General features: G+C 56.1%; 3 long non-coding RNA genes across 3 annotated transcripts; all 3 read left to right on the top strand.

Moving 5' to 3' along the window:
* Positions 1-4,434: 4,434 nt before the first annotated feature.
* On the top strand, positions 4,435-5,735 carry LOC135307492 (uncharacterized). Its single transcript, XR_010368218.1, has 4 exons — positions 4,435-4,547; positions 5,185-5,271; positions 5,473-5,544; positions 5,631-5,735. It is a non-coding gene; the product is annotated as an uncharacterized LOC135307492 (long non-coding RNA).
* Positions 5,736-12,952: 7,217 nt separating this feature from the next.
* LOC135307958 (uncharacterized) lies at positions 12,953-13,722 on the top strand. The gene is made up of 3 exons (XR_010368524.1): positions 12,953-13,036; positions 13,124-13,225; positions 13,657-13,722. It is a non-coding gene; the product is annotated as an uncharacterized LOC135307958 (long non-coding RNA).
* Positions 13,723-18,818: 5,096 nt separating this feature from the next.
* Positions 18,819-19,588, top strand: LOC135307836 (uncharacterized). The gene is made up of 3 exons (XR_010368458.1): positions 18,819-18,902; positions 18,990-19,091; positions 19,523-19,588. It is a non-coding gene; the product is annotated as an uncharacterized LOC135307836 (long non-coding RNA).
* Positions 19,589-23,949: the final 4,361 nt, after the last annotated feature.

Below are 23,949 nucleotides of genomic sequence, written 5' to 3'. Positions count from 1 at the left end.
TGGCATATACTCGGGGAATTTCTCATTCCTTCTGGTAGAGAAAGCCAATGATATCTTTTCAAGGGTGCTTGCTGATTTATGGATGGGATGGAAAATGCAAATCTTGGTGCATCATCTGGATGCAAGGGAATATTGAAAAAACAGTCTTTTAAATCAATAACAGTTAACTTCCAATATTTTGGAATCATAACAGGAGAGGGTAAACCTGGTTGTAAAGAACCCATTTCTTGAATCACTTCATTAACTTTTCTGAGATCCTGCAACAACCTCCACTTCCCACTGTTTGGCTTTTTGATTACAAAACCTGGGGTGTTCCAGGGACTAGTAGTTGGAGTTAAGTGACCTTTGTTCAACTGTTCCTGTACCAACTGCTCTAAAGCAGCAAGTTTCTCTTCGGGTAAGGGCCACTGGCTGACCCAAATGGGTGTATTAGATGTCCATGTCAGTTTTAAAGTGTTATGTCCATCAACAGCTTTTGTTAAAATCCAGTTTCTAACCTCACACCCCATTGCGACAAAATGCCCCGGCCCCAAAGAACAATATCAGCTCCTACAACGAATGGTCTTGTGGTGGCAACACGACCTGCAGGCCCCTCAAATGTGCCTGAGTGGGAGCTTCGAGAGCTCTCACAGTGACCACCAATAGCTGCCAGCTGATCCAGCGCAGGCACCGTGGCCCAGTCCTGTGGCCATTCCGGTGTCAGATGCCGTCTGCTCCGGGATCTGTCAGGCCACTGAGGGTGATGGCTGCCCGAGGGGCTGCGGCACACAGGTGAGCTGAGGCCGCCCGCGGCTGATGAGCCTGGTCCAGGCCATGGCAGCTGTGCTGTTCTGGGACTCTGGTAGGAGGAAAGCTTGTGCTGTGGTCAGTCCTTTGGGTAAAAAGCATGGAGGGTCTGGACACAAAGCTAAGACTGTAATTTCCTGTGAACAGGTGACAGACAGCACAGCTGGAATGACATAAAAACCTTCTGCATGGGATCTGCTCACTCCCACGATGAGGAACTGACGTGGTTGTGGTTCAGGCCCCAGCTGTCCTGTGGGCACTGTGTGAGCAATGGCATTGGTCAGCACCACTGGCTGGGCTGGGGACAGCTCCAGTCTGGCACCTGGGGACATTGTGGTCGGCAGTCCTGCACAGACGTGCTGCAGCTCTGACCCTGGTGGCCTGTGGTGCTCTCTGCCCCTGGTGCAGGGTTCCCGTGTCATGGCAGCCACTGCCCCGTGCCGGGCTGCACGTTTCCCGGCAGATGGCACGGACAGCCCTGTGCTGGGTGACAGCTGTTAGCACGTGACAGAAACCTCTGCATCCACTGTTTCTGGGCAGTGGCCTTCTGCGGGCCCCAGGACATCCCCTTTGAAATGACCTCTCTGGCCACACGAATGGCACGTGTCCCTTGGAGTCTGCTGGTTTTCAATTGCACCTCTGAATGCTCTTAGAGCCTCTGCTAGGGCTTGTGTTTGCATTTCTGCTGCTTTTTCCTGCTGCTTTGGGGTGTTTTCCTGAGCTGCTGTGATGGCACTGGCCAGCACTCTGCCTGCATGGCTGCTGCAGGCTCAGGGGTGCCCAGGAGGTTCAAGCATCCACGAGCTGGGTCAGGGTGGGCTCAGGATCCTGTGGCAATGCACCTAACACTTTTTTGCAGTTCGGGTTTGCATTAGAAATTGCGAGCCATCTTAATAACTCTTGTCTGGCTCCGTCTATTGGAATCTGCTTTTCCAATGCTATTTTCAAACGGTCCAAAAACTTAATATAAGGCTCATCTATTCTGTGTTTTATTTCTGTGAAATCTAGTTCTGGTTTGTTGCCATCAGGAACCTGTAACAAAGCTGTTTTGCTGCTTCTTTGATATCCTGTAATACTTGTTTATTGAGAGTTCGGGCTTGTGTTTGAGGATCTGTATGAGCTCCTCCACCTGAGCTGATCTATAGTCAAATTTGCAGTGGCTGGAGTTCCTGCATAACCTCCTAAAAGGTCATTTAACAAACGTTTCCATGCCAGTTCCCACTGAGAAAATGCCGTTGGGGACAGCAGGGATGTACAAAGCTGCTTTAAATCGTGTGGAGTAAATACATTTGCTGTAAAGGTGGCTTGTAAAAGACTTCTGAAATATGCAGAATCGCTACCATACAAACGAGAGGCTTTGCAAATCTCTTTTAACTCAGCAAAACTGATCTGCTGCCAGCTCCCTCTTGGTGCAGGACCTGCTGTGCACCTCACAGGAAAAACTTTTAACTTTGATGCAATTTCCCACTCTCCTTCCTGAACTGCATCCTTTCTTATCCTCTGCCAGGTATCTGTGACAACTTCTGTGTTAAACTCTTCCTTAGATTATTTGGAATTACAATTTGGAGCATAAGAATAATTTATTTTTTGTTCCAGTAAGTTGTCGGACATGGGCGCCGCCATCTTGGACAGGGTGACTTCCGGGCATCACATCCGGTTCCCACGCTCGGCAGGGAGGGGGCGTGCCCTCCCGGGCTGTGGGCGGGGAGCAGGGGTGGGGACACTGCCTGGGCTCCGCCCACAAAAGGGGCGTGTCCCTGCTCTGATGGGCAGGAGCTCAGGGAGGAGCCACCCAGGGACTGCTGGGAGCCCGGGGAGGAGGGCGAGCCACGCCCACGAAGGGCGGGGCTGGGCTGGGGCCATCATGGCGTCTGCCATGAGCTCCACTGTCCTCAGAGTGGACACAATTGGCTCGGCTTTTTTCCATTGTACTGCCAAAATTCACCGATTTTGAGCACCAAAGGGAGCTTTTCAGAGGGAATACAGAGGACTTAGGTATGGCAGGGATTGTGAAAGATGTGGTTTGCAGAGGAGCCTGGCCAGGGCTGGTCTGCTCCCCTCTCTCCCAGGACGGGGGTGGGGAAGGGGGAGGGCGGCTGGCCTGGCCACCTCCCGGCCACTCCTCCGGGGTTTCTGGTTCTCGACTGGGATAAGGGAAGGCTTCTGGGTCCCCTCAGAACTCCTCTTTCTCCTCTCCTCCCGGTCCTGCTGTTGCTGCCTGCATTCTGCCCTGTCCCTGATCTTTGCTTGCTTGTGTGCATTCTTTGCTTGCTTTGCACTTTCCATTGTTACAAATTTTTACACCGTCCTGAATATTGGACGCAGCTTTAAGTTGGACTTCTTATTCTTTTCCATGTTATGTAATTTCAGTCCGACCGAATCCCAGAAGTCTGGATCGAGTTTCTGAGACATGTCTGAGTTTGGGAACTCTGTTAAGACCCATTTTACAAGCTTTTTAAGCTGTTTGTTGTCAAACTGAATATCTTGAATTTCTAACTTATAATTGAAATATGAAAAAAAAATCCTGCTCAGCTAAAGACAACCGATTTCCTATGGTGGCACTCACCAGAGTTTTCCAGTTGTCCTTCTTGGTATGAAATTCTTCCCAGGTCCTGGGTCACAACAGTGACAAATCAGCTGAGCTGAGCGGCAGAGTCCTCTGAGGCTGCGGTGCTGCTCCAGTCCCGTCTCCGATTACAGCCTCCTCTTCACCAGTATGAGGCTTTGATTCGAGATTCCCTCTCAATCTCAAATCCCTTCTTCTGAGTTTTCTATTTTAAAGCGACAAAAAACTCAGGTGCAGGCCTGCTCCCCCAAAACACGCAAATATCAAGTAAAAATGTCCTATTTTGATGGAGGTAATCAAAAAATCCCTAGACCATCTTCCTCAATAGGAGAAATACTGTCCGGGCGCCACGTGCTGGGTTCTTTTTTCTCAGGCCGGGTGTTATAAACCTTCAAAAGGGAACCCAGCACACCCAAGGATAGCTCAGCTATTACCTTTGGAGGCAAATAATGAGCAGGATGGCTTCTGCTGCAGTGTTAGAAACAAAAAGGTTTAATAAAAGGCAAAATGACAAACAGAAAATCCGATCCAGGTACAGCAGTCTGCCACTGGTATAAACACCTTCACAAAAGCCTCGTGGTCCTTTTGTCCTCCTCTTTTCTACTTGATGGGCCAGGCAGGACCTTTTCGCTTCTATCCAATTAGGTGACCCCAAGGTTTTAGTGAAGCCTCTGGGGTCTTATGAGGTGGCTTTTCACCTGATCGTTGGGAGAAACTTCTGGGCTTTTTTCCTTTTTTGGGGGACAAAGGCTAGCTTTGCCACTCTGTCATTAGGGGGGCACTCTCCTACATCTCCCCACTGGAGAACAGCTCCATCTGATCCAGCTGTCCCTCTTCCTTTCTCCAGAAATGAAAGGAGAGCCTGTGCAGAAGGAAGCATTTCCCGGAGGAAGCAGTGGTTCCATGCCAGCCTCTGCTGCAGGAAGGGAGGCCATGCCAGGCACAGGCCCCGGAGGTAATTGCTGTGCCTCTGGGCCTGGGCCCTGCTGAGGCTTGAGCTGCCCTCTCTGCTGCTTGGCAGTGCGGGCACACAGCATTACCTGACCCCCTTGAAGTGCTCGGTTCCCTAGAGAAGGGGATCCCAGCACACCATGGAACAGTTCCCATCTGTGCTCCTTTCTAGATTGGGATCGTGACTTGCATCATTTGGAAATGCTGGTAAACCATGGTTTAAGGATCTTGGAGCTTGGTGAAGGTAGGTTGTCAGCAACCCTTTCCTAACAGAGTAATCACTGTCCAAGTGTAATCGTTGTGCAGAGGAATATTCCTCTGTCATTTCCCTTAAGATCCTCTGAAGTTTGATGGATTCTGCAAATCCTGGCCTCAGAGTTTCTACTATTGTGCCCAACAGTGATCACGGAGGATCGCTGTCAGTGAGAGAAGGGAGCATTTAGCTTTCAGCCTTCCTCCTGTGTGCAATGCCAGTGTGTCCTTCCATGTGCTCTGTGCAGCCAGGGAGAAGGCCAGAGAGGGAAAGGGCCAGGCCCAGGGCTGTGCCCCGGGGCTGAGCCTTTGGCAGCTCCTTTGCCAGCCCCAGGGAGCCTGAGCTGCTCCTGCTGCCACTGCCAAGCACTGGCCCTGCCCGGGGCTGGCTTTAGAGCTGCTGGCATCTCCAGGGAGTCCTTTCTGCCCCAACTGCCCTGCAAGGGGCTCCTTCCATGCCAGTGTGGGGCCACTGCAGGCACGTGGTCCCCCTGCTCCTGAGTGGGAGGCAGTGCTGAGGGAGTGCCTTGGAGGGCAGCAAACACCCAGGTGCCCTCACTGCCACTCGGGCCTGAAGGAGAATCTTCAGCAGGGTCACAGGAGCTGTTGTGTCCTGGCTTTCTTTGCAGCTGAAGTTGATGAAGATGATGCTGTTGATGAAGATGATCGGGATTCCCAGCCCATACCCATTACTGAGCCTCTGGGAGATGCTGAGGGTAGGTAAAGACTTTCCTCCCTGGGAGAGCTGCCAGCTCAGAGCCCAAAGCTGGGCCAGGGGGCATCGCTGCAGGTGCCAGCACAGAACCATGCACGTGTGTGCCCTCGCCCTGCGCCATCCCCTCACCTCTGCTGCGGCTCAGTGGTGCCCGTGCAGATCAGCAGAGATGGCAGAAGCTTCTGTGGCTGTTGAGTTACAGGTGTGTCTGCAGGGAGGACTTCTCCTGCTCCTTTGCTGATCCCTACACAGAAGCCTGGCTCCCATGGCAGAGGTGAGTAGTGTGTCCCTGCTGACCCCACAGGCTGAGCACTGGTTTTGTGGAATCCATTCCTGGGAAATGGAACTATTTCACTTAAGGTCCCCTGAGAATGGAGAACAAACTTAGAGGAGACACTAAGTCCTGGAGGCATCCAAACACATGGAGGAGATGCCGAGTGATCTGGAGAGACGCCGTGGTGGGTGCATTTCCCTCATGCTTCCCCTGGGACTCAGCAGCCGGGGCCTTTGGCTGCACATCTGGACACGCCGTGCCCGGCACAGCGAGAAGGGATCCATGGCACCCTCGCTGCCCCACTGCTGCTGCTGCTGCTGCTTTGACACCCTGCAGGGCTGTTTCCCAGCCTGGCCTGGCTGTAGCTTTTTCCCAGCCCCTGCAGGAAGGCATTTGGCATTAGCTGACAGGCAGCCCAAACTGCACCATGTGCCTGAGATCCCCTGAAATTTCATAGTCTCAAGGATGATCACTAAGGGTGGGTATTATGATGAAGATGGGCCCTGGTCTACCCAGAAAATTGTGTGGATTCCTAATCCTTAACCATGACTTTCACAAGTACTGGCTGCTGAAGATGCCACCTCCCCAGTGGGGAACACCCCCACCTGATCCAGCCGTCCCTCTTCCTTTGTCCAGATGTGGATGGAGAGGCTGGGCAGAAGGAAGAATTTCCCAGGAGAAGCAGTGGCTCCATGCTAGCCTCTGCTGCAGGAAGGGAGGCCATGCCAGGCACAGGCACAGGAGGTAATTGCTGTGCCTCTGGGCCTGAGCCCTGCTGAGGCTTGAGCTGCCCTCTCTGCTGTTTGGCAGTGCAGGCACAGCCTGGACTAGAGCAGCACAGCCCAGGGGAATTATCCCGAGCAGGCTCAGGGCACTGAGCAGTCCTGCTGGGGTCCCTCCATGGGAGACATGTCCTGAAACCTGACAGCGACTGCACGGGGTGCCCACGGTGGGGAAAGGACAGAGGGGGAGAGCAAGGCTCCAGTGTGTCCTGAGAGGGCCTGGCTGATTGCCCTTGGGATCTGGGGGGTTTCCCCACAGAAGGAGGGCAGGAGGGACAGAGGGAGGGCAGGATGGATAGCTGCGGCACTGCCTGCTGCAGTTTTCCCCCATGCTTTAGGGAGGATTTCTTCTGGGTGTGAGGGGGAGAGTCCCAGGTCCCTGCACTGCTGCGGCCACCCCTCCCAGGGATGTTGCTGAGGGCAGGGAAAGAGTATGGAGAGTGACCAGGAGCCAGCCCAGAGCTCCCCAGGCCCCTGGGCAGCTTTGGCCATGTCTATTCACATCTGGCTCCCATGGCCTTAGCCGACTCCCTGGCAGTGCCCAGTTCCCTGTGGCAGAAAGAGATCCCAGCACACACTGGAAAATGTTCTCATCTGTGCTGCATTGTAGATGAGGGTGCTGGGAAGGCTTCTCCATCAGCTTGGATGAATAAAGTTTTGAAGCCCTTGGAGCCTCCTGCAGGTATGTTCTCAGTGTGCCACCAAGGAAGAATTGTAGACAAGCGGGCAGGCACCAGGTGACAGAAGCTTCTGTGGCTGTTGTGTTACAGATGTGTCTACAGGGAAGACTTCTCCAGCTTCTCCAGCTGCTACCTTGGATGCTGCACTCAAGCCTAGCTCCCATCTCAGGGGTGAGTAGTGTGTCCCTGCTGATCCCACAGGCTGAGCCCTGCTTTTCTGGGATCCATTCCTGGGAAATGGAAATATTTTTCTCTAAGGTACTCCAACAGGGAAAATCCAAGATACAACAGATAAGATATCCCTGGAACCATCCAAACAGATGAGGCAAGAGCTGAAGGAACCCCTGCAGACAAGAGAAGGTGGGTGCATTTCCCTCATGCTTCCCCTGGGAGTCAGCAGCCGGGGGCTTTGGCTGCACATCTGGACACGCCATGCCCGGCACAGCAGGAAGGGATCCATGGCAGCCTTGCTGCCCCGCTGCTGCTTTCACGCCCTGCAGGGCTGTTTGCCAGCCTGGCCTGGCTGCAGCTTCTGCCCAGCCTCTGTAGGAAGGCATTTGGCATCAGCTGACAGGCCATGCCCAAACTGTAACACACCCTGAGATCCCCCACTATATCCAGCCCTGCAGATTAGGAAAAGGGTGGCTGTTTGGAGGTGGAAGTGCTCTCATCATGCAACTGTAACCTGGCCATTTTCCCGCTCCATAAATTTCACAAATATTACCTCTGATGCCACCACCCAAGTGGGAAACAGCTCCATCTGATGCAGCTGTCTCCCTTCCTTTGTCAAGAGATGGACATAGTGCTTCAGTGGAAGGTGGTATTTCTTGAAGGAAGCACTCCATCTTCGGTGCCAGCCCCTGCTGCAGGAAGGAAGGCAAAGCCAGACACGGGCACAGGCACAGCAGGTAATTGCTGTGCTGGGCTCAGGCCTGGCCGGGGCTGTGTGGCAGCAGCTCTTCCCCCAGGGCCTGCCCTTGCCCGGCCCGGCAGCAGCCAAAGCTGGAGGCGCCTGGGCTTCCAGGCCTCTGCAGCTGGTTCAGAGCCCCAGGGAAACGGGACTGGTGCAGCAACGTCCCTGGCGCTGCAGCTGCTGCGGAGCTGGCCCTGAGTGCCCAGAGGCCCAAGGCACAGGAGCAGCCCCGAGCGGGAGCCCTGCTGCCAGCCAGGGCCAGAGCCAGCCCTGGCACACAATGGAAACAGTTCTCATCTTGGTTTGCTTCCAGACTGGGAGGCTGGGAAGGATTCTCCATTAGCCTGGCGCTCTGAAGTTGTGAAGCCCTCTGAGCATTCTGCAGGTATGTTCTCACTGTCCCACCAAGGCGTAATGTTTGACTGACTGGTAAGAACCAGGTGACAGAAGCTTCTGTGGCTGTTGTGTTACAGGCGTGTCTGCAGGGACGACCTCACCAACTCCTACCTTGGATGCTGCACAAAAGGCCAGCTCCCATGGCAGGGGTGAGTAGTGTGTCCCTCCTGACCCCTCAGGCTGAGCCCTGCTTTTGTGGGGTCCATTCCTGGGAACTACTTTCTCTTAAGGTCCTCTGACAGGAGAGACCAAAGACATGGCAGGCAGGAAATTCCAGGACCCATTAGAAATCATGTGGCAAATGCTGAAGGAATGTCTGCAGAGAAGACAAGGTGGGTGCATTTCCCTCATGCTGCTCCTGGGACTCAGCAGCCGGGGGCTTTGGCTGCACATCTGGACACGCCGTGCCCGGCACAGCAGGAAGGGATCCATGGCAGCCTCGCTGCCCCGCTGCTGCTTTCATGCCCTGCAGGGCTGATTCCCAGCCTGGCCTGGCTGCAGCTTCTGCCCAGCCTCTGCAGGAAGGCATTTGGCATCAGCTGGCAGACAGCCCCAAATGCACCACAGGCCATGCCCACCCTCAGATGCCCTGCAATTTCCTGGTGTCCAGGCAGATCAGATGTTGGGGCTGTTTGGGGAAGGAAGCAGCCTTGGGTTGTCTCAAAATCCTGGGTGTTTTCTGATCCTTATGCTTTCCTTTCACAAGTGATGCCTCCTGAAATTGTCCCCTTCCCCATTCCCAGTCAGGAATGTTTTCATCTGATGCAGCTGTCTCTTTTCCATTCTCCAGAAATGAAAGGAGAGCCAGTGCGGAAGGAAGCATTTCCCGGAGGAAGCAGTGGTTCCGTGCCAGCCTCAGCTCCAGGAAGGGAGGCCATGCCAGGCACAGGCACAGGAGGTAATTGCTGTGCCTCTGGGCCTGAGCCCTGCTGAGGCTTGAGCTGCCCTCTCTGCTGCTTGGCAGTGCGGGCACAGCCTGGACTAGAGCAGCACAGCCCAGGGGAATTATCCCGAGCAGGCTCAGGGCACTCGGGTCCTGAGCAGTCCTGCTGGGGTCCCTCCATGGGAGACATGTCCTGAAACCTGGGAGTGACTGCACGGGGTGCCCACGGTGGGGAAAGGATAGAGGTGGAGAGCAAGGCTCCAGTGTGTCCTGAGAGGGCCTGGCTGTTTGCCCTCGGGATCTGAGGGGTTTCCCCACAGAAGGAGGGCAGGAGGGACAGAGGGAGGGCAGGATGGATAGCTGTGGCACTGCCTGCTGCAGTTTTCCCCCATGCTTTAGGGAGGATTTCTTCTGTGTGTGAGGGGGAGAGTTCCAGGTCCCTGCACTGCTGCAGCCACCCCTCCCAGGGATGTTGCTGAGGGCAGGGAAAGAGTGTGGAGAGTGACCAGGAGCCAGCCCAGAGCTCCCCAGGCCCCTGGGCAGCTTTGGCCATGTCTATTCACATCTGGCTCCCATGGCCTTAGCCGACTCCCTGGCAGTGCCCAGTTCCCTGTGGCAGAAAGAGATCCCAGCACACACTGGAAAATGTTCTCATCTGTGCTGCATTGTAGATGAGGGTGCTGGGAAGGCTTCTCCATCAGCTTGGATGAATAAAGTTTTGAAGCCCTTGGAGCCTCCTGCAGGTATGTTCTCAGTGTGCCACCAAGGAAGAATTGTAGACAAGCGGGCAGGCACCAGGTGACAGAAGCTTCTGTGGCTGTTGTGTTACAGATGTGTCTACAGGGAAGACTTCTCCAGCTTCTCCGGCTGCTACCTTGGATGCTGCACTCAAACCCAGCACCCATCTCAGGGGTGAGTAGTGTGTCCCTGCTGATCCTACAGGCTGAACCCTGCTTTTCTGGGATCCATTCCTGGGAAATGGAAATATTTTTCTCTAAGGTACTCCAACAGGGAAAATCCAAGATACAACAGATAAGATATCCCTGGAACCATCCAAACAGATGAGGCAAGAGCTGAAGGAACCCCTGCAGACAAGAGAAGGTGGGTGCATTTCCCTCATGCTTCCCCTGGGAGTCAGCAGCCAGGGGCTTTGGCTGCACATCTGGACACGCCATGCCCGGCACAGCGGGAAGGGATCCATGGCAGCTTTGCTGCCCCGCTGCTGCTTTCACGCCCTGCAGGGCTGTTTGCCAGCCTGGCCTGGCTGCAGCTGGTGCCCAGCCTCTGCAGGAAGGCATTTGGCATCAGCTGACAGGCCATGCCCAAACTGTAACACACCCTGAGATCCCCCACTATATCCAGCCCTGCAGATTAGGAAAAGGGTGGCTGTTTGGTGGTGGAAGAGCTCTCATCATGCCACTGTAACCTGGCCATTTTCCTGCTCCATAAATTTCACAAATATTACCTCTGATGCCACCACCCAATTGGGAAACAGCTCAATGTGATGCAGCTGTCTCCGTTCCTTTGTCAAGAGATGGACATAATGCATCAGTGGAAGGTGGTATTTCTTGAAGGAAGCACTCCATCTTCGGTGCCAGCCCCTGCTGCAGGAAGGAAGGCAAAGCCAGACACGGGCACAGGCACAGCAGGTAATTGCTGTGCCGGGCTCAGCCCTGGCCGGGGCTGTGTGGCAGCAGCTCTTCTCCCAGGGCCTGCCCTTGCCCGGCCCGGCAGCAGCCAAAGCTGGAGGCGCCTCGGCTTCCAGGCCTCTGGAGCTGGTTCAGAGCCCCAGGGAAACGGGACTGGTGCAGCAACGTCCCTGGCGCTGCAGCTGCTGCGGAGCTGGCCCTGAGTGCCCAGAGGCCCAAGGCACAGGAGCAGCCCCCACCGGGAGCCCTGCCGCCAGCCCAGGGCCAGAGCCAGCCCTGGCACACAATGGAAACAGTTCTCATCTTGGTTTGCTTCCAGACTGGGATGCTGGGAAGGATTCTCCATTAGCCTGGCGCTCTGAAGTTGTGAAGCCCTCTGGGCATTCTGCAGGTATGTTCTCACTGTCCCACCAAGGCGTAATGTTTGACTGACTGGTAAGAACCAGGTGACAGAATCTTCTGTGGCTGTTGTGTTACAGGCGTGTCTGCAGGGACGACCTCACCAACTCCTACCTTGGATGCTGCACAAAAGGCCAGCTCCCATGGCAGGGGTGAGTAGTGTGTCCCTGCTGACCCCTCAGGCTGAGCCCTGCTTTTGTGGGGTCCATTCCTGGGAACTACTTTCTCTTAAGGTCCTCTGACAGGAGAGACCAAAGACATGGCAGGCAGGAAATTCCAGGACCCATTAGAAATCATGTGGCAAATGCTGAAGGAACGTCTGCAGAGAAGACAAGGTGGGTGCATTTCCCTCATGCTGCTCCTGGGACTCAGCAGCCGGGGGCGTTGGCTGCACATCTGGACACGTCGTGCCCGGCACAGCAGGAAGGGATCCATGGCAGCCTCGCTGCCCCGCTGCTGCTTTCACGCCCTGCAGGGCTGTTTCCCAGCCTGGCCTGGCTGCAGCTTCTGCCCAGCCTCTGCAGGAAGGCATTTGGCATCAGCTGGCAGACAGCCCCAATTGCACCACAGGCCATGCCCACCCTCAGATGCCCTGCAATTTCCTGGTGTCCAGGCAGATCAGATGTTGGGGCTGTTTGGGGAAGGAAGCAGCCTTTGGTTGTCCCAAAATCCTGGGTGTTTTCTGATCCTTATGCATTCCTTTCACAAGTGATGCCTCCTGAAATTGTCCCCTTCCCCATTCCCAGTCAGGAATGTTTTCATCTGATCCAGCTGTCTCTTTTCCATTCTCCAGAAATGAAAGGAGAGCCTGCGGAGAAAGAAGCATTTCCCGGAGGAAGCAGTGGTTGCATGCCAGCCTCAGCTCCAGGAAGGGAGGCCATGCCAGGCACAGGCACAGGAGGTAATTGCTGTGCCTCTGGGCCTGAGCCCTGCTGAGGCTTGAGCTGCCCTCTCTGCTGTTTGGCAGTGCGGGCACAGCCTGGACTAGAGCAGCACAGCCCAGGGGAATTATCCTGAGCAGGCTCAGGGCACTGAGCAGTCCTGCTGGGGTCCCTCCATGGGAGACATGTCCTGAAACCTGGGAGTGACTGCACGGGGTGCCCACGGTGGGGAAAGGACAGAGGGGGAGAGCAAGGCTCCAGTGTGTCCTGAGAGGGCCTGGCTGTTTGCCCTTGGGATCTGGGGGGTTTCCCCACAGAAGGAGGGCAGGAGGGACAGAGGGAGGGCAGGATGGATAGCTGTGGCACTGCCTGCTGCAGTTTTCCCCCATGCTTTAGGGAGGATTTCTTCTGTGTGTGAGGGGGAGAGTTCCAGGTCCCTGCACTGCTGCAGCCACCCCTCCCAGGGATGTTGCTGAGGGCAGGGAAAGAGTGTGGAGAGTGACCAGGAGCCAGCCCAGAGCTCCCCAGGCCCCTGGGCAGCTTTGGCCATGTCTATTCACATCTGGCTCCCATGGCCTTACCCGACTCCCTGGCAGTGCCCAGTTCCCTGTGGCAGAAAGAGATCCCAGCACACACTGGAAAATGTTCTCATCTGTATTGCATTGTAGATGAGGGTGCTGAGAAGGCTTCTCCATCAGCTTGGATGAATAAAGTTTTGAAGCCCTTGGAGCCTCCTGCAGGTATGTTCTCAGTGTGCCACCTAGGAAGAATTGTAGACAAGCGGGCAGGCACCAGGTGACAGAAGCTTCTGTGGCTGTTGTGTTACAGATGTGTCTACAGGGAAGACTTCTCCAGCTTCTCCAGCTGCTACCTTGGATGCTGCACTCAAGCCCAGCTCCCATCTCAGGGGTGAGTAGTGTGTCCCTGCTGACCCCACAGGCTGAACCCTGCTTTTCTGGGATCCATTCCTGGCAAATGGAAATATTTTTCTCTAAGGTACTCCAACAGGGAAAATCCAAGATGCAACAGATAAGATATCCCTGGAACCATCCAAACAGATGAGGCAAGAGCTGAAGGAACCCCTGCAGACAAGAGAAGGTGGGTGCATTTCCCTCATGCTTCCCCTGGGAGTCAGCAGCCGGGGGCTTTGGCTGCACATCTGGACACGCCGTGCCCGGCACAGTGGGAAGGGATCCATGGCAGCCTCGCTGCCCCACTGCTGCTTTCACGCACTGCAGGGCTGTTTGCCAGCCTGGCCTGGCTGCAGCTTCTGCCCAGCCTCTGCCGGAAGTTATTGGGCATCAGCTGACAGGCCATGCCCAAACTGTAACACACCCTGAGATCCCCCACTATATCCAGCCCTGCAGATTAGGAAAAGGGTGGCTGTTTGGAGCTGGAAGTGCTCTCATCATGCCACTGTAACCTGGCCATTTTCCTGCTCCATAAATTTCACAAATATTACCTCTGATGCCACCAGCCAAGTGGGAAACAGCCCCATCTGATGCAGCTGTCTCCCTTCCTTTGTCAAGAGATGGACATAGTGCTTCAGTGGAAGGTGGTATTTCTTGAAGGAAGCACTCCATCTTCGGTGCCAGCCCCTGCTGCAGGAAGGAAGGCAAAGCCAGACACGGGCACAGGCACAGCAGGTAATTGCTGTGCCGGGCTCAGCCCTGGCCGGGGCTGTGTGGCAGCAGCTCTTCCCCCAGGGCCTGCCCTTGCCCGGCCCGGCAGCAGCCAAAGCTGGAAGCGCCTCGGCTTCCAGGCCTCTGGAGCTGGTTCAGATCCCTGGGGAAACGGGACTGGTGCAGCAACGTCCCTGGCGCTGCAGCTGCTGCAGAGCTGGCCCTGAGTGCCCAGAGGCCCAAGGCACAGGAGCAGCCCCGAGCGGGAGCCCTGCCGCCAGCCCAGGGCCAGAGCCAGCCCTGGCACACAATGGAAACAGTTCTCATCTTGGTTTGCTTCCAGACTGGGATGCTGGGAAGGATTCTCCATTAGCCTGGCGCTCTGAAATTGTGAAGCACTCTGAGCATTCTGCAGGTATGTTCTCACTGTCCCACCAAGGCGTAATGTTTGACTGACTGGTAAGAACCAGGTGACAGAAGCTTCTGTGGCTGTTGTGTTACAGGCGTGTCTGCAGGGACGACCTCACCAACTCCTACCTTGGATGCTGCACAAAAGGCCAGCTCCCATGGCAGGGGTGAGTAGTGTGTCCCTGCTGACCCCTCAGGCTGAGCCCTGCTTTTGTGGGGTCCATTCCTGGGAAATGGAACTACTTTCTCTTAAGTTCCTCTGTCAGGAAAGACCAAAGACATGGCAGGCAGGAAATTCCAGGACCCATTAGAAATCATGTGGCAAATGCTGAAGGAACGTCTGCAGAGAAGACAAGGTGGGTGCATTTCCCTCATGCTGCTCCTGGGACTCAGCAGCCGGGGGCGTTGGCTGCACATCTGGACACGTCGTGCCCGGCACAGCAGGAAGGGATCCATGGCAGCCTCGCTGCCCCACTGCTGCTTTCACGCCCTGCAGGGCTGTTTCCCAGCCTGGCCTGGCTGCAGCTTCTGCCCAGCCTCTGCAGGAAGGCATTTGGCATCAGCTGGCAGACAGCCCCAAATGCACCACAGGCCATGCCCACCCTCAGATGCCCTGCAATTTCCTGGTGTCCAGGCAGATCAGATGTTGGGGCTGTTTGGGGAAGGAAGCAGCCTTGGGTTGTCCCAAAATCCTGGGTGTTTTCTGATCCTTATGCTTTCCTTTCACAAGTGATGCCTCCTGAAATTGTCCCCTTCCCCATTCCCAGTCAGGAATGTTTTCATCTGATGCAGCTGTCTCTTTTCCATTCTCCAGAAATGAAAGGAGAGCCAGTGCGGAAGGAAGCATTTCCCGGAGGAAGCAGTGGTTCCGTGCCAGCCTCAGCTCCAGGAAGGGAGGCCATGCCAGGCACAGGCACAGGAGGTAATTGCTGTGCCTCTGGGCCTGAGCCCTGCTGAGGCTTGAGCTGCCCTCTCTGCTGCTTGGCAGTGCGGGCACAGCCTGGACTAGAGCAGCACAGCCCAGGGGAATTATCCCGAGCAGGCTCAGGGCACTCGGGTCCTGAGCAGTCCTGCTGGGGTCCCTCCATGGGAGACATGTCCTGAAACCTGGGAGTGACTGCACGGGGTGCCCACGGTGGGGAAAGGATAGAGGTGGAGAGCAAGGCTCCAGTGTGTCCTGAGAGGGCCTGGCTGTTTGCCCTCGGGATCTGAGGGGTTTCCCCACAGAAGGAGGGCAGGAGGGACAGAGGGAGGGCAGGATGGATAGCTGTGGCACTGCCTGCTGCAGTTTTCCCCCATGCTTTAGGGAGGATTTCTTCTGTGTGTGAGGGGGAGAGTTCCAGGTCCCTGCACTGCTGCAGCCACCCCTCCCAGGGATGTTGCTGAGGGCAGGGAAAGAGTGTGGAGAGTGACCAGGAGCCAGCCCAGAGCTCCCCAGGCCCCTGGGCAGCTTTGGCCATGTCTATTCACATCTGGCTCCCATGGCCTTAGCCGACTCCCTGGCAGTGCCCAGTTCCCTGTGGCAGAAAGAGATCCCAGCACACACTGGAAAATGTTCTCATCTGTGCTGCATTGTAGATGAGGGTGCTGGGAAGGCTTCTCCATCAGCTTGGATGAATAAAGTTTTGAAGCCCTTGGAGCCTCCTGCAGGTATGTTCTCAGTGTGCCACCAAGGAAGAATTGTAGACAAGCGGGCAGGCACCAGGTGACAGAAGCTTCTGTGGCTGTTGTGTTACAGATGTGTCTACAGGGAAGACTTCTCCAGCTTCTCCGGCTGCTACCTTGGATGCTGCACTCAAACCCAGCACCCATCTCAGGGGTGAGTAGTGTGTCCCTGCTGATCCTACAGGCTGAACCCTGCTTTTCTGGGATCCATTCCTGGGAAATGGAAATATTTTTCTCTAAGGTACTCCAACAGGGAAAATCCAAGATACAACAGATAAGATATCCCTGGAACCATCCAAACAGATGAGGCAAGAGCTGAAGGAACCCCTGCAGACAAGAGAAGGTGGGTGCATTTCCCTCATGCTTCCCCTGGGAGTCAGCAGCCAGGGGCTTTGGCTGCACATCTGGACACGCCATGCCCGGCACAGCGGGAAGGGATCCATGGCAGCTTTGCTGCCCCGCTGCTGCTTTCACGCCCTGCAGGGCTGTTTGCCAGCCTGGCCTGGCTGCAGCTGGTGCCCAGCCTCTGCAGGAAGGCATTTGGCATCAGCTGACAGGCCATGCCCAAACTGTAACACACCCTGAGATCCCCCACTATATCCAGCCCTGCAGATTAGGAAAAGGGTGGCTGTTTGGTGGTGGAAGAGCTCTCATCATGCCACTGTAACCTGGCCATTTTCCTGCTCCATAAATTTCACAAATATTACCTCTGATGCCACCACCCAATTGGGAAACAGCTCAATGTGATGCAGCTGTCTCCGTTCCTTTGTCAAGAGATGGACATAATGCATCAGTGGAAGGTGGTATTTCTTGAAGGAAGCACTCCATCTTCGGTGCCAGCCCCTGCTGCAGGAAGGAAGGCAAAGCCAGACACGGGCACAGGCACAGCAGGTAATTGCTGTGCCGGGCTCAGCCCTGGCCGGGGCTGTGTGGCAGCAGCTCTTCTCCCAGGGCCTGCCCTTGCCCGGCCCGGCAGCAGCCAAAGCTGGAGGCGCCTCGGCTTCCAGGCCTCTGGAGCTGGTTCAGAGCCCCGGGGAAACGGGACTGGTGCAGCAACGTCCCTGGCGCTGCAGCTGCTGCGGAGCTGGCCCTGAGTGCCCAGAGGCCCAAGGCACAGGAGCAGCCCCCACCGGGAGCCCTGCCGCCAGCCCAGGGCCAGAGCCAGCCCTGGCACACAATGGAAACAGTTCTCATCTTGGTTTGCTTCCAGACTGGGATGCTGGGAAGGATTCTCCATTAGCCTGGCGCTCTGAAGTTGTGAAGCCCTCTGGGCATTCTGCAGGTATGTTCTCACTGTCCCACCAAGGCGTAATGTTTGACTGACTGGTAAGAACCAGGTGACAGAATCTTCTGTGGCTGTTGTGTTACAGGCGTGTCTGCAGGGACGACCTCACCAACTCCTACCTTGGATGCTGCACAAAAGGCCAGCTCCCATGGCAGGGGTGAGTAGTGTGTCCCTGCTGACCCCTCAGGCTGAGCCCTGCTTTTGTGGGGTCCATTCCTGGGAACTACTTTCTCTTAAGGTCCTCTGACAGGAGAGACCAAAGACATGGCAGGCAGGAAATTCCAGGACCCATTAGAAATCATGTGGCAAATGCTGAAGGAACGTCTGCAGAGAAGACAAGGTGGGTGCATTTCCCTCATGCTTCCCCTGGGAGTCAGCAGCCGGGGGCGTTGGCTGCACATCTGGACACGTCGTGCCCGGCACAGCAGGAAGGGATCCATGGCAGCCTCGCTGCCCCGCTGCTGCTTTCACGCCCTGCAGGGCTGTTTCCCAGCCTGGCCTGGCTGCAGCTTCTGCCCAGCCTCTGCAGGAAGGCATTTGGCATCAGCTGGCAGACAGCCCCAATTGCACCACAGGCCATGCCCACCCTCAGATGCCCTGCAATTTCCTGGTGTCCAGGCAGATCAGATGTTGGGGCTGTTTGGGGAAGGAAGCAGCCTTTGGTTGTCCCAAAATCCTGGGTGTTTTCTGATCCTTATGCATTCCTTTCACAAGTGATGCCTCCTGAAATTGTCCCCTTCCCCATTCCCAGTCAGGAATGTTTTCATCTGATCCAGCTGTCTCTTTTCCATTCTCCAGAAATGAAAGGAGAGCCTGCGGAGAAAGAAGCATTTCCCGGAGGAAGCAGTGGTTGCATGCCAGCCTCAGCTCCAGGAAGGGAGGCCATGCCAGGCACAGGCACAGGAGGTAATTGCTGTGCCTCTGGGCCTGAGCCCTGCTGAGGCTTGAGCTGCCCTCTCTGCTGTTTGGCAGTGCGGGCACAGCCTGGACTAGAGCAGCACAGCCCAGGGGAATTATCCTGAGCAGGCTCAGGGCACTGAGCAGTCCTGCTGGGGTCCCTCCATGGGAGACATGTCCTGAAACCTGGGAGTGACTGCACGGGGTGCCCACGGTGGGGAAAGGACAGAGGGGGAGAGCAAGGCTCCAGTGTGTCCTGAGAGGGCCTGGCTGTTTGCCCTTGGGATCTGGGGGGTTTCCCCACAGAAGGAGGGCAGGAGGGACAGAGGGAGGGCAGGATGGATAGCTGTGGCACTGCCTGCTGCAGTTTTCCCCCATGCTTTAGGGAGGATTTCTTCTGTGTGTGAGGGGGAGAGTTCCAGGTCCCTGCACTGCTGCAGCCACCCCTCCCAGGGATGTTGCTGAGGGCAGGGAAAGAGTGTGGAGAGTGACCAGGAGCCAGCCCAGAGCTCCCCAGGCCCCTGGGCAGCTTTGGCCATGTCTATTCACATCTGGCTCCCATGGCCTTACCCGACTCCCTGGCAGTGCCCAGTTCCCTGTGGCAGAAAGAGATCCCAGCACACACTGGAAAATGTTCTCATCTGTATTGCATTGTAGATGAGGGTGCTGAGAAGGCTTCTCCATCAGCTTGGATGAATAAAGTTTTGAAGCCCTTGGAGCCTCCTGCAGGTATGTTCTCAGTGTGCCACCTAGGAAGAATTGTAGACAAGCGGGCAGGCACCAGGTGACAGAAGCTTCTGTGGCTGTTGTGTTACAGATGTGTCTACAGGGAAGACTTCTCCAGCTTCTCCAGCTGCTACCTTGGATGCTGCACTCAAGCCCAGCTCCCATCTCAGGGGTGAGTAGTGTGTCCCTGCTGACCCCACAGGCTGAACCCTGCTTTTCTGGGATCCATTCCTGGCAAATGGAAATATTTTTCTCTAAGGTACTCCAACAGGGAAAATCCAAGATGCAACAGATAAGATATCCCTGGAACCATCCAAACAGATGAGGCAAGAGCTGAAGGAACCCCTGCAGACAAGAGAAGGTGGGTGCATTTCCCTCATGCTTCCCCTGGGAGTCAGCAGCCGGGGGCTTTGACTGCACATCTGGACACGCCGTGCCCGGCACAGTGGGAAGGGATCCATGGCAGCCTCGCTGCCCCACTGCTGCTTTCACGCACTGCAGGGCTGTTTGCCAGCCTGGCCTGGCTGCAGCTTCTGCCCAGCCTCTGCCGGAAGTTATTGGGCATCAGCTGACAGGCCATGCCCAAACTGTAACACACCCTGAGATCCCCCACTATATCCATCCCTGCAGATTAGGAAAAGGGTGGCTGTTTGGAGCTGGAAGTGCTCTCATCATGCCACTGTAACCTGGCCATTTTCCTGCTCCATAAATTTCACAAATATTACCTCTGATGCCACCAGCCAAGTGGGAAACAGCCCCATCTGATGCAGCTGTCTCCCTTCCTTTGTCAAGAGATGGACATAGTGCTTCAGTGGAAGGTGGTATTTCTTGAAGGAAGCACTCCATCTTCGGTGCCAGCCCCTGCTGCAGGAAGGAAGGCAAAGCCAGACACGGGCACAGGCACAGCAGGTAATTGCTGTGCCGGGCTCAGCCCTGGCCGGGGCTGTGTGGCAGCAGCTCTTCCCCCAGGGCCTGCCCTTGCCCGGCCCGGCAGCAGCCAAAGCTGGAGGCGCCTCGGCTTCCAGGCCTCTGGAGCTGGTTCAGATCCCTGGGGAAACGGGACTGGTGCAGCAACGTCCCTGGCGCTGCAGCTGCTGCAGAGCTGGCCCTGAGTGCCCAGAGGCCCAAGGCACTGGAGCAGCCCCGAGCGGGAGCCCTGCCGCCAGCCCAGGGCCAGAGCCAGCCCTGGCACACAATGGAAACAGTTCTCATCTTGGTTTGCTTCCAGACTGGGATGCTGGGAAGGATTCTCCATTAGCCTGGCGCTCTGAAATTGTGAAGCACTCTGAGCATTCTGCAGGTATGTTCTCACTGTCCCACCAAGGCGTAATGTTTGACTGACTGGTAAGAAGCAGGTGACAGAAGCTTCTGTGGCTGTTGTGTTACAGGCGTGTCTGCAGGGACGACCTCACCAACTCCTACCTTGGATGCTGCACAAAAGGCCAGCTCCCATGGCAGGGGTGAGTAGTGTGTCCCTGCTGACCCCTCAGGCTGAGCCCTGCTTTTGTGGGGTCCATTCCTGGGAAATGGAACTACTTTCTCTTAAGTTCCTCTGTCAGGAAAGACCAAAGACATGGCAGGCAGGAAATTCCAGGACCCATTAGAAATCATGTGGCAAATGCTGAAGGAACGTCTGCAGAGAAGACAAGGTGGGTGCATTTCCCTCATGCTGCTCCTGGGACTCAGCAGCCGGGGGCGTTGGCTGCACATCTGGACACGTCGTGCCCGGCACAGCAGGAAGGGATCCATGGCAGCCTCGCTGCCCCACTGCTGCTTTCACGCCCTGCAGGGCTGTTTCCCAGCCTGGCCTGGCTGCAGCTTCTGCCCAGCCTCTGCAGGAAGGCATTTGGCATCAGCTGGCAGACAGCCCCAAATGCACCACAGGCCATGCCCACCCTCAGATGCCCTGCAATTTCCTGGTGTCCAGGCAGATCAGATGTTGGGGCTGTTTGGGGAAGGAAGCAGCCTTTGGTTGTCCCAAAATCCTGGGTGTTTTCTGATCCTTATGCTTTCCTTTCACAAGTGATGCCTCCTGAAATTGTCCCCTTCCCCATTCCCAGTCAGGAATGTTTTCATCTGATGCAGCTGTCTCTTTTCCATTCTCCAGAAATGAAAGGAGAGCCAGTGCGGAAGGAAGCATTTCCCGGAGGAAGCAGTGGTTCCGTGCCAGCCTCAGCTCCAGGAAGGGAGGCCATGCCAGGCACAGGCACAGGAGGTAATTGCTGTGCCTCTGGGCCTGAGCCCTGCTGAGGCTTGAGCTGCCCTCTCTGCTGCTTGGCAGTGCGGGCACAGCCTGGACTAGAGCAGCACAGCCCAGGGGAATTATCCCGAGCAGGCTCAGGGCACTGAGCAGTCCTGCTGGGGTCCCTCCATGGGAGACATGTCCTGAAACCTGACAGCGACTGCACGGGGTGCCCACGGTGGGGAAAGGACAGAGGGGGAGAGCAAGGCTCCAGTGTGTCCTGAGAGGGCCTGGCTGTTTGCCCTTGGGATCTGGGGGGATTCCCCACAGAAGGAGGGCAGGAGGGACAGAGGGAGGGCAGGATGGATAGCTGTGGCACTGCCTGCTGCAGTTTTCCCCCATGCTTTAGGGAGGATTTCTTCTGTGTGTGAGGGGGAGAGTCCCAGGTCCCTGCACTGCTGCAGCCACCCCTCCCAGGGATGTTGCTGAGGGCAGGGAAAGAGTGTGGAGAGTGACCAGGAGCCAGCCCAGAGCTCCCCAGGCCCCTGGGCAGCTTTGGCCATGTCTATTCACATCTGGCTCCCATGGCCTTACCCGACTCCCTGGCAGTGCCCAGTTCCCTGTGGCAGAAAGAGATCCCAGCACACACTGGAAAATGTTCTCATCTGTGCTGCATTGTAGATGAGGGTGCTGGGAAGGCTTCTCCATCAGCTTGGATGAATAAAGTTTTGAAGCCCTTGGAGCCTCCTGCAGGTATGTTCTCAGTGTGCCACCAAGGAAGAATTGTAGACAAGCGGGCAGGCACCAGGTGACAGAAGCTCCTGTGGCTGTTGTGTTACAGATGTGTCTACAGGGAAGACTTCTCCAGCTTCTCCAGCTGCTACCTTGGATGCTGCACTCAAGCCCAGCTCCCATCTCAGGGGTGAGTAGTGTGTCCCTGCTGACCCCACAGGCTGAACCCTGCTTTTCTGGGATCCATTCCTGGGAAATGGAAATATTTTTCTCTAAGGTACTCCAACAGGGAAAATCCAAGATACAACAGATAAGATATCCCTGGAACCATCCAAACAGATGAGGCAAGAGCTGAAGGAACCCCTGCAGACAAGAGAAGGTGGGTGCATTTCCCTCATGCTTCCCCTGGGACTCAGCAGCCGCGGGCTTTGGCTGCACATCTGGACACGCCATGCCCGGCACAGCAGGAAGGGATCCATGGCAGCCTTGCTGCCCCGCTGCTGCTTTCACGCCCTGCAGGGCTGTTTCCCAGCCTGGCCTGGCTGCAGCTTCTGCCCAGCCTCTGTAGGAAGTTATTTGGCATCAGCTGACAGGCCATGCCCAAACTGTAACACACCCTGAGATCCCCCACTATATCCAGCCCTGCAGATTAGGAAAAGGGTGGCTGTTTGGTGGTGGAAGTGCTCTCATCATGCCACTGTAACCTGGCCATTTTCCTGCTCCATAAATTTCACAAATATTACCTCTGATGCCACCACCCAATTGGGAAACAGCTCAATCTGATGCAGCTGTCTCCCTTCCTTTGTCAAGAGATGGACATAATGCATCAGTGGAATGTGGTATTTCTTGAAGGAAGCACTCCATCTTCGGTGCGAGCCCCTGCTGCAGGAAGGAAGGCAAAGCCAGACACGGGCACAGGCACAGCAGGTAATTGCTGTGCCGGGCTCAGCCCTGGCCGGGGCTGTGTGGCAGCAGCTCTTCTCCCAGGGCCTGCCCTTGCCCGGCCCGGCAGCAGCCAAAGCTGGAGGCGCCTCGGCTTCCAGGCCTCTGGAGCTGGTTCAGAGCCCCGGGGAAACGGGACTGGTGCAGCAACGTCCCTGGCGCTGCAGCTGCTGCAGAGCTGGCCCTGAGTGCCCAGAGGCCCAAGGCACCGGAGCAGCCCCGAGCGGGAGCCCTGCCGCCAGCCCAGGGCCAGAGCCAGCCCTGGCACACAATGGAAACAGTTCTCATCTTGGTTTGCTTCCAGACTGGGATGCTGGGAAGGATTCTCCATTAGCCTGGCGCTCTGAAATTGTGAAGCACTCTGAGCATTCTGCAGGTATGTTCTCACTGTCCCACCAAGGCGTAATGTTTGACTGACTGGTAAGAAGCAGGTGACAGAAGCTTCTGTGGCTGTTGTGTTACAGGCGTGTCTGCAGGGACGACCTCACCAACTCCTACCTTGGATGCTGCACAAAAGGCCAGCTCCCATGGCAGGGGTGAGTAGTGTGTCCCTCCTGACCCCTCAGGCTGAGCCCTGCTTTTGTGGGGTCCATTCCTGGGAACTACTTTCTCTTAAGGTCCTCTGACAGGAGAGACCAAAGACATGGCAGGCAGGAAATTCCAGGACCCATTAGAAATCATGTGGCAAATGCTGAAGGAACGTCTGCAGAGAAGACAAGGTGGGTGCATTTCCCTCATGCTGCTCCTGGGACTCAGCAGCCGGGGGCGTTGGCTGCACATCTGGACACGTCGTGCCCGGCACAGCAGGAAGGGATCCATGGCAGCCTCGCTGCCCCGCTGCTGCTTTCACGCCCTGCAGGGCTGTTTCCCAGCCTGGCCTGGCTGCAGCTTCTGCCCAGCCTCTGCAGGAAGGCATTTGGCATCAGCTGGCAGACAGCCCCAAATGCACCACAGGCCATGCCCACCCTCAGATGCCCTGCAATTTCCTGGTGTCCAGGCAGATCAGATGTTGGGGCTGTTTGGGGAAGGAAGCAGCCTTGGGTTGTCCCAAAATCCTGGGTGTTTTCTGATCCTTATGCTTTCCTTTCACAAGTGATGCCTCCTGAAATTGTCCCCTTCCCCATTCCCAGTCAGGAATGTTTTCATCTGATGCAGCTGTCTCTTTTCCATTCTCCAGAAATGAAAGGAGAGCCAGTGCGGAAGGAAGCATTTCCCGGAGGAAGCAGTGGTTCCGTGCCAGCCTCAGCTCCAGGAAGGGAGGCCATGCCAGGCACAGGCACAGGAGGTAATTGCTGTGCCTCTGGGCCTGAGCCCTGCTGAGGCTTGAGCTGCCCTCTCTGCTGCTTGGCAGTGCGGGCACAGC

This window comes from Passer domesticus, chromosome 9 (assembly GCF_036417665.1).
Source record: "Passer domesticus isolate bPasDom1 chromosome 9, bPasDom1.hap1, whole genome shotgun sequence".
Taxonomy (NCBI): Eukaryota; Metazoa; Chordata; class Aves; order Passeriformes; family Passeridae; genus Passer; species Passer domesticus.
This window is presented reverse-complemented; position numbering and strand designations above follow the sequence as displayed.